This window comes from Lepidothrix coronata, unplaced genomic scaffold (assembly GCF_001604755.1).
Source record: "Lepidothrix coronata isolate B3197 unplaced genomic scaffold, Lepidothrix_coronata-1.0 Scaffold82, whole genome shotgun sequence".
NCBI classification, from domain to species: Eukaryota; Metazoa; Chordata; class Aves; order Passeriformes; family Pipridae; genus Lepidothrix; species Lepidothrix coronata.
In genome coordinates this window covers 152,758-161,363 of record NW_016690262.1, presented here as the reverse complement: position 1 = coordinate 161,363, position 8,606 = coordinate 152,758, and the positions used below count along the sequence as shown (strand labels likewise).

General features: G+C 37.0%; 1 long non-coding RNA gene across 1 annotated transcript; it reads left to right on the top strand.

Moving 5' to 3' along the window:
• Positions 1-1,078: 1,078 nt before the first annotated feature.
• LOC108499977 lies at positions 1,079-8,196 on the top strand. The gene is made up of 4 exons (XR_001875723.1): positions 1,079-1,207; positions 1,302-1,373; positions 2,823-2,941; positions 8,106-8,196. It is a non-coding gene; the product is annotated as an uncharacterized LOC108499977 (long non-coding RNA).
• Positions 8,197-8,606: the final 410 nt, after the last annotated feature.

Below are 8,606 nucleotides of genomic sequence, written 5' to 3'. Positions count from 1 at the left end.
TGTTTTTATTATTGTTGTGTCTTTAGGTGATTATATGCAGTGGCTGATCTGAGAACTCATTACAGCCATTGCTAATGCAGTGTTCTACCACAGCAGGTAGCAGCTAAAAAACTCCAAACAAAAACTAAGCCTTGAATTTAGGAATAATTTCTTAAGACTTACTTAAAACACAACATCACAGAATGGGTCAGGGTGGAAGGGACCAGTGAACGTCATCTGGTCCAACCTCCCTACTTAAGCAGGGTCTTCTATAGGATTGTGTCCAGATGGCTTTTGGATATCTCCAGTGAGGGAGACTCCAACACCCTCTCTGGACAATCTATTCCACTGAAAAGTAAATATAGATCATACATATACATCACACTTATACATCAACTATAAGTATTTGGTGAATCGTTAGCAGAATGCACTGATAAAATAATGCATTTATGTAGCATAATCCATTAAATTCCCATTCACAGTGAGCTTTGAAACATGTTTTGGGGTTTTTTACCTTAAAAAATACAAGTAGATAGTCTAGCAGTATGTAGTCTTTCTAAATTCCATATGTTTAGAGGTTATTTTCTTGAAAACAATGAATTCTTACATTAAAAAAACCATCACTGCTTCAGATATGCTACCACAAAAAAGAAACAACCTTGAAAACACATATTATATTAAAATGAAATCCAGTGAACAAACCTAATCTCTTTAAAGGATTTATGACAAAGGTAAAGCTTAGAAAAACATGTTTTTAAAGAGAGTGAGAACTTATGTAGACTCTGTGAAAAAGGGTCTCTCTGAGGAAAATGGTGATCTCAATATCTAATGAAGTCTGGATGTGTTCTATAAAGTGTAAAAATGAAGTTTGCATAGGTCATCATAAAGCTGATGCTTCCTAATTTTACAGACTAGATGATCTACTTCTACTCTTACCTTCACACAGACTCCTGAGATTCTTGCTAGAGGGAATAATAGGAATAGATTTTGTTACCTGTCTGCATCCTGTAATGAACCAGCTGAAGCGTTTGAACCTTTTCCCTTCAGTTCCTGTAAAACTGTTAACTGCTGTTAACTGATTCACCTGGCCAGCAGTACTGGGGGAACACACTGCTGCTGGCAAGACCTCCAAGGGGCTGGGGAAAAAAGATCCCACTACTCTGCTTCTCCACTGGTGTCATCCCTGAGCTGAGGCTACAGGTGTTGGAGCTGGCCATGTATCCCACAGGTGGGATGCTGCTAAAGACCATCAAAATGGTTTTGAGATGTGCAAGATTTGGAAATAAAAGCCAGCTAATTTCTCTGCTTTTTCTCTTGCATAGATCCTCCCCCAATGCTATGGTTACTTCTTGGTGACCTCACTACAATGACAAAGCTGCCACCAGTGCTTTGAGGTGTGTTCTTTAGTCCATAAGCATGGGCTTATTCACTCCCTTTTTAATTTTTACAACATGATTGGATCTCTTAGAAGTTTCGCACATTCCACATTCTTACTTTGTCAAACTAATAAGTGCTGTTTTAATCACTTCCATATCTCTGAGCATCCATATCCTGATAGGTGCTTAAGAGAAGAGTATAAAAGAATGGCTCCTTCCCTGAAGAGCTTGAAGCAGCTACTTTACAAATTGTACTATAAGAACTTGTAAATGACACATATTGAATTTTTAACCCTTATACTTCACCAATATCATTTTTATATCAAGTCTTTCTTTGATACTGATCCACAATTACTTTTTAATAAAGTGTCTTCTTGACAATGTCTCTTATCTCAATCAGATAATTGACAGCTCCTTTATACAATCTGTATATTTTTGCAAAGTATTATATCACTAGGAAAAAGAGAATGACTTAAAGCAACTTAGGTAAACTAACAAGAGAAACAACAGCTCCAAAGAACTGACTTTACAAACAACAGACTTTTGGAGAGACACTAGATTTCACCAAGATTAAAGTGGAGTGAGACAGTATGGTACACACTGATAACATACAGTGTTAAAGCCTTAGAGAACAAATGACTGGGGAGTTACTGTAATAAGATGCAATTAGAGGGATATTTTAAATTTCTTATTACTAGATATGAATTTTAAGAAAGAATCTGACCAAGAATTATGACTCAGATCGCTGAGAGAGCACTGTATTTAATCTCCTGAGTGAATTTGAAATAATGACTTTTGTTTGTCACCCAGATTTTGTTAACAAAGTAAATAAACTGCATATTTTTAAAAATCTCATCTATTTTTCTCATCTCTCAAACGTATTTTTAATTTTAAAATTAAATATTTTAGAATTGCAAATACTGCTTTTAAAAATGCATTTTAATGTGCTAATAAAATAAGCTACTGATTACACTAGTCCAGGTGTTCAGAACTGCTTAGACATCTCCATAGAGCACGGCACTGTGCCATATCATCATATTCTATCTTTTGTCTGGCTCATTTTGTTAACAGAACATTTCAATAATGTACAAAAAAAAAAAGCTTCTATGTTTCACTTTATTTCATTCATTGCTGTTCTTATCCACACCGGAATTACAGTTTTTATCTGAAGGTGTTACGTGGGAGGCGATGAAGGGCCCAATGAACCTGCTTTATTCCCTTTCTTCCCACTTGTGGTAACAGGTCATATTGGGGTTTAGCTGGAAGAAGAATCTGAGCAGCCTCACTTTAACAGGATAATTACAGTGCCATAGCTATGCTGATATAACTCCCCCATGTGGATACTCTATTCAAGGATAAAAAATATTTTATTCTTGTATAATTACTCTGCTTTTTAATTCTGTCTGAACAAATCCCTATGAAGGGAAGCATATCAACATATCTACAAAGTTTCATTTCTTCTTGCAGTCCAACTCTCTTAGGGAACCTGAGATGCTGGGATGGCACCAAGTCTGGACAAAGAGCCCTCCCCACAGAGAAGAAGGAGATTGAAAATGGGGTACCATGAAATATTTCAACAGTATTGAGTTAGTAGCAAATATATATGTTAAATATCAGCCTAAACTGAAAAGATGAATTTTCACTTGGTTAAATGTCTAGATTAACATTGGAACTTTCATTTTTAAAGTTGTTTGGGGGTTTTTGTTTGTTTTTTGTTGTTTGTTTGTCTGGGGTTTTTTCTAGTGAACAGTTGAAAACTATGCTTTTCGTTTTCCTGTTAGGAAAAGCCTACACGGGCCCAATTACAGATTTAGCTGAACTGAACAAAATGTAGTTTAGGGACAGAAGGAAGGTTAACATCACAGAAACTACTTACTTTTTAAAACATATAAATGCTTTTCAAGTTCTTTTCCACAATGGATCTAAGAGGCTGTCTACAGATACAGGTAGATCTGTCTGTACAAGTTTCCCAGTGTAGAATGTTTTCTGGACTTGCAATCAATTCCCACACTTTCACTTTATGTAACAAAAAGATAATGCATTAAAAAATGAAAAAATAGGTTAATTAATATAATTGAAAAGAAATAGGTAAGTTCTAGTCTTTCTTTTCTCTCTTAGAAAGAATGAAATTCCCCTGTGGTGTTAGATTAAAAAAAAAATCACTCTAATTTATCTAGAAATAGCATAAAAGGTTTTCTATTGCTGTCATGATAAATAGTGTGGATAATCTGGGGCTGCCTAATCATACGTCACTCACTGACCAAAAATACGTTTTTTGTCATCAGCATGGAAAGAAATTCTCATTGTTAGTAGAAGAATCCTTACCACAGACTGAATACAAACAGTTCAGTCCATAGCATCTGAACTTTCCAAATCACCAAAACAGAACTATTTTTAGATATAAAGCTATTTTGTAGCTTTTTTCTTGAGTGAAATTTTTAAAAAGAAAGTGCCTTGGTTACTGCTTTGCAGCTTTACACTTCAGTTACTAAAGTGTCACAGGTTTTAGAGACCATGTGAACCCTTGAAAGGTATGAAAATACTCCTGGATGACTTCTAAACAACAGACTTAAGGGCAGACACTTAGCTTGTGTAAATCAGTATCACTCCATTTAAGTTAATGGAACTATGCCAAGATACCAACTTTCATCTGACATGGTCTATTTTTTGCTTCCAACTACTCTTTCATGGAGATAGAGAACAAAAGGGTTTCAGAAGAGATCTGGGTACAGGCTGACCTCCTTGAGCCTGACTGATGCTATAGAATGGAACTTTAGCTGATGAACCAAATGCTGCATCACATTTCCTCCAACAACAACAATCTGAAATAATGATCTGTAGGCTCTTGCTGTTGCCAGCACTTTTAAAATGTTTCCCCTTGTGCCTCAACAGTTGAAATCCCAGGAAGTTAAATTAGCTTGCAAATTTGACTGAATTAACACCTGCTCATTCAAAACACATTTTAACTACAGGAAGGAATTCTTCACTCTCATTTGGAACAGCAAAAAGAAAAAACAACCCACCACCGAACACAGAAATTATGGCCAATTTCAAGTCTCTGCTGGAATACAGAATTAAGCCATAGCATAGTGTGTGGTTGCTGTTCCATCCTGTTTTCTACTGGTTCCAGTACACAAGCAGACCTAGACTGGAAGCAAATTTATAATTTTCCATGTTTCTGTTGAAAAATAGTCAAATATGCCCAAATATCTTCTCTCAGGTGATGTGAAACTAATAGAGAAATGGAAATTAATATCACATTAATAGTTTCTGCTTCCATTTTTTCTTATATGCCTGTACATTGATACACATAATACTGTGATATACTGCATGCAAAGCAGTGGGAAACATAACATCAAAAACAAGTAAGTTTCTTCTGATGCTGTGAATTCTGTCAAAACTGGTTTTAACCTGGCTTTGCAAACATAAAAAGATATAAGATTATATATTATATGTAATATATGTTACACCAATATTAAAATTCTTCTAGAGAGGTTAAGAATATTTCATTTTTATTTTATAATTATGAACCTGAAGAGGTGTTGCTACTGGAATTGATAAAATTCTGGAAGACTTAATGTACTTCAAATGCACTTAACTTTTATTGTTAGTTTATTGCATTTTTGTAAAGGAACAAAGGAATGTATTCTCTTTGTTCAGAAAACCTAAAATTGAGATTGAAATCTTGGTGACTTAGGAACTCATGGGAAAAAAAAGGGAAATTCATATTTACAGACCTGTTGTGAAGCTGGTGCTGTAACTCTCTACATGTCCTCAGCTGGGGTTGTGACATGAGGATAGCAGCTGATAGGCCACGAGACCGTGGCTGGAATCAAGGCGGGAAGAAACTGGCACTAAGACTTCCTATGTACCTAGGAAGTGCCATAGCAATTGGGACTGTGGCAGTTTTAATATTAGTGTCTCCCTTGTGAATATGTATTTTTAGCTATGAACATTTAAAGAAGAGGAAGCAGATTTCCTGTTTGCCAGACAGCCTTAGCTGACAAAGATGATACTTGAGCAGCTGCATTTGAAATGCCAGAGTAAACCCCAGGAAAGAGGCTACACCTGAAAAATCAGGCACAAGAGGTTTTAAGTGTACTGTGTATTCATTTGTCATGAGTTAGTATTATACACCATATGTTTTCTCATTCCTAACTTAAGGAATTGTATGATCTTCCTATAGACGCACCCTTGGATGAGGGCAGTGGTGCCCGACACACACAGCAATCATTCTCTCACTGTCGAGTCTCAGCATCACAGATTCCAGGAACACACCACTGGACCCCTCACATCCACCAACACACACCTAACTGGATTCACAGAAGCACCTGATCTTGAAAACAGTCCCTTAATTTTAAAGTCATTCACTGTTGTGAACATAAAAGGGATCTTAACTGAAGTTAACTTTTAGTTATTGATAATAAATATTTCAAGCTACTTTACTAAAGTTTTATCAAGAGAGCGACACATTCATAATTATGTTACAAATATATTCTGTGTATATACATAGCTTATGCAATATTTTTACTGGAAATTTCCCTGCTGCTTTAATTTTGTGCCAGCTCTTTACGGAGCCCTGTACTAACTATTGTCAAGGGAACTGTTTGTATTTAGTTCCCTGTAGAAGGGGGTGAGGATTACACTAAGACTTTAAGAAGAGGAGAGATAACAAAGAAAAAAGGCAATAAAGAAGAGACATGGGAAAAAATAGAACATCCATAATCTTGTAGTTCTCAACCTTTTAAATCAGTCAAATAAGGATGAACAGTAATATATTCTAAGATCAATAAGAAGTGAATTTTGGAAGGCTGTACCTTACAGAACTGGAACAGTCACTTCTTATGAAAACTTTTATAGTCCGTGGCAAGTTTCTGAAACAACTTAATAAACAATGAACAAAAGTTCAGTGTTTCTGAGTTTTGGACTGTGTCATAGCAGCTAACATTGTGTTAGGTACTATGATGCTTGGGAAGTACAGTCATAGGGCTAGTATAAAATCTCACCATGAAGACTTTACTTTTTCATGCTACAACTGCAGCACAGCATCACACTGTCCCATCAGGCTGCTGACTGCAGCATTACACGAGCACACCACAAGCGCTGAACCTCTCCATCATGAGTGTCAGAAATCATGTTTATGCCAGTAACTAATGTTTAACCCCCCATAATGAAACATACTGTTTTTCCCTGATAGGTTTTTGAAGACATCAAAACCTCAACACACTTACAACCCCCGAATAATCTGTTGCCTAAGTCAAGCCCAGAGAGCAGTGCAAATCTCTTCCTAGTCAGAGGAGCCGATCAGATGATCCCACAAAGGATCTTGTTGCCCACAGAAAATCACCTGGCCAGTGATGCACTGACTCAGATGATTCGGGGAGAGCACTTAACCTGTGTGGGTTTCTTGGACAATAAAAGCTTGAGGGGTTTACTGTGCCAGCACAACAAATTTAGTAAAGAGTCACAGTGCCTCTGCCCTCTGCTGCCAGTTTTCAGTCCCATAGTGCAAGAACTTCCATTGAAACACTTGAAATTTGAAAGCTGTAGGAGACAAAAAAACATGCACTGTAGGGATATCAAACAGTGACAGGGGTGAGACGACTCTCCTAGATACTCTTGGGACAAATACAGGGGATCCAGCTGGCATTAGACCTACAGTGCTCAAGACAAGAGACAACTAAATCTCGAACAACAGTTCCAGTCATGAAAGTAAAAGAGGGAAGATGCAGTTAGACAGAGAATAGTGACATGATGGAGTGACAACTTGCTCTGGAAAGAGGGAAGAGAGTGTCAAAATTGACACAGGAGCTGTAAGCCTGAATGACAGGGAAGATGATGAAACTGCTGATGGACATGTAACAGTAGATGTCAGGAAATTGAGGTGCACCTGTGAAGAAGAGTTACATCTAAGCCAGTGTATGAAATGCAGCTAAAGCAGAACAAGTACATAGGAATGGTAAGACCATGTTAAAACCTAAGGCAAGAAGGCCTTCTCCAGGGACCAAGGGGGAGAGGAACAGAAATAGTAATAGGAAGAAAATTTTGATATCCACTTAGAAAAGTATGAAAAGCAGAAGTTATATTTTTCTGTCCTGAATTGTTAAATACATTATAGATAACCTTATTTAAAGAATACAGTTTTGTCATGCACTGAATTCTTGTCAAAATTATTTTGGGACAGCCAGGTATCAGGTAACTCACACTGAAGTCTCATACAGAAATGTGCTTAACACATCATAACATATTAATGCTGAGAAACTGTCTGGATGGTGATCTGAGGACATTGACCTTGGATGTCTCAGCTGATGCTCCAGAGGCATGTATAGGTCATTCTGAGTTTGACCCTGGGAGGTCTAAACGCCACTGTAGTGGACATCTGGAGCAAAAAAAAAGACAGGTGCTGGATCTATATCATATTTTGAAAAGTGACAGAAACATAGAGGAAAATAATGGAATTCTAGCAGCATGGGGCTCAGTGCCCATATCTCTAATTGCAAATACAAACCTTGGGGATAGAGAATTGCTCAGCTGTGGACTTAATGCTAGACAAACAATAGAAAAGGAGGAGGAATCCCGAGAAACATGAATCACAGCAGGGTTGAGATAAGACTAGGGGAGAAAGTCATTAATGAAAATTGTTGTTCCAATATATGTACCTTTCAGCTGAAAATAAATTCCTTCCCAACTTGTATTCATTGCTTGTCTGACATGTGTTTAGTTTTACTTTTTGCTTTGTTCTTTCTCAAGTGTTAAAAGGAAAAAATACTTGAAGTCCAGTGAACACAAACTGTGAAAGGAAAGCCTGAGACCTTAACTTCAAAGACTAACTACACAGAAGACAAATACAGGTTAGCTGGAAAAGCGTTAAAGGACTAAGGTAAGTGGCTGTTTGATGAGGAAGACTCATCAAAACCTATCTTAAAATTTGTTAGGAAGTCTCTCCCTGCTGTCACTGAATGACTACTCCAGAATGTTGGACTGCTAGAAACCTCCTTTGAATCTTCACCCTGGAGTTTCACAAGGCCTTTAAGATTCAAGTGTCCTTTATAAAGTCTAACAGAGATTAAATATTAACAGTTCTCAATCCCAACAGTTGCTGACCTCCATGATGTAGCTGTCTTGGCTGGTTAGTTTATCTTTCCCTTTCAGATATTACCCTAACAGTCTCTTTTAAGTCATTATTTATCTATGAAGCCTGAGGTTCATCCTAAAAGCTTTTCTGCTTACATGGAAATAAATTCTAGATAT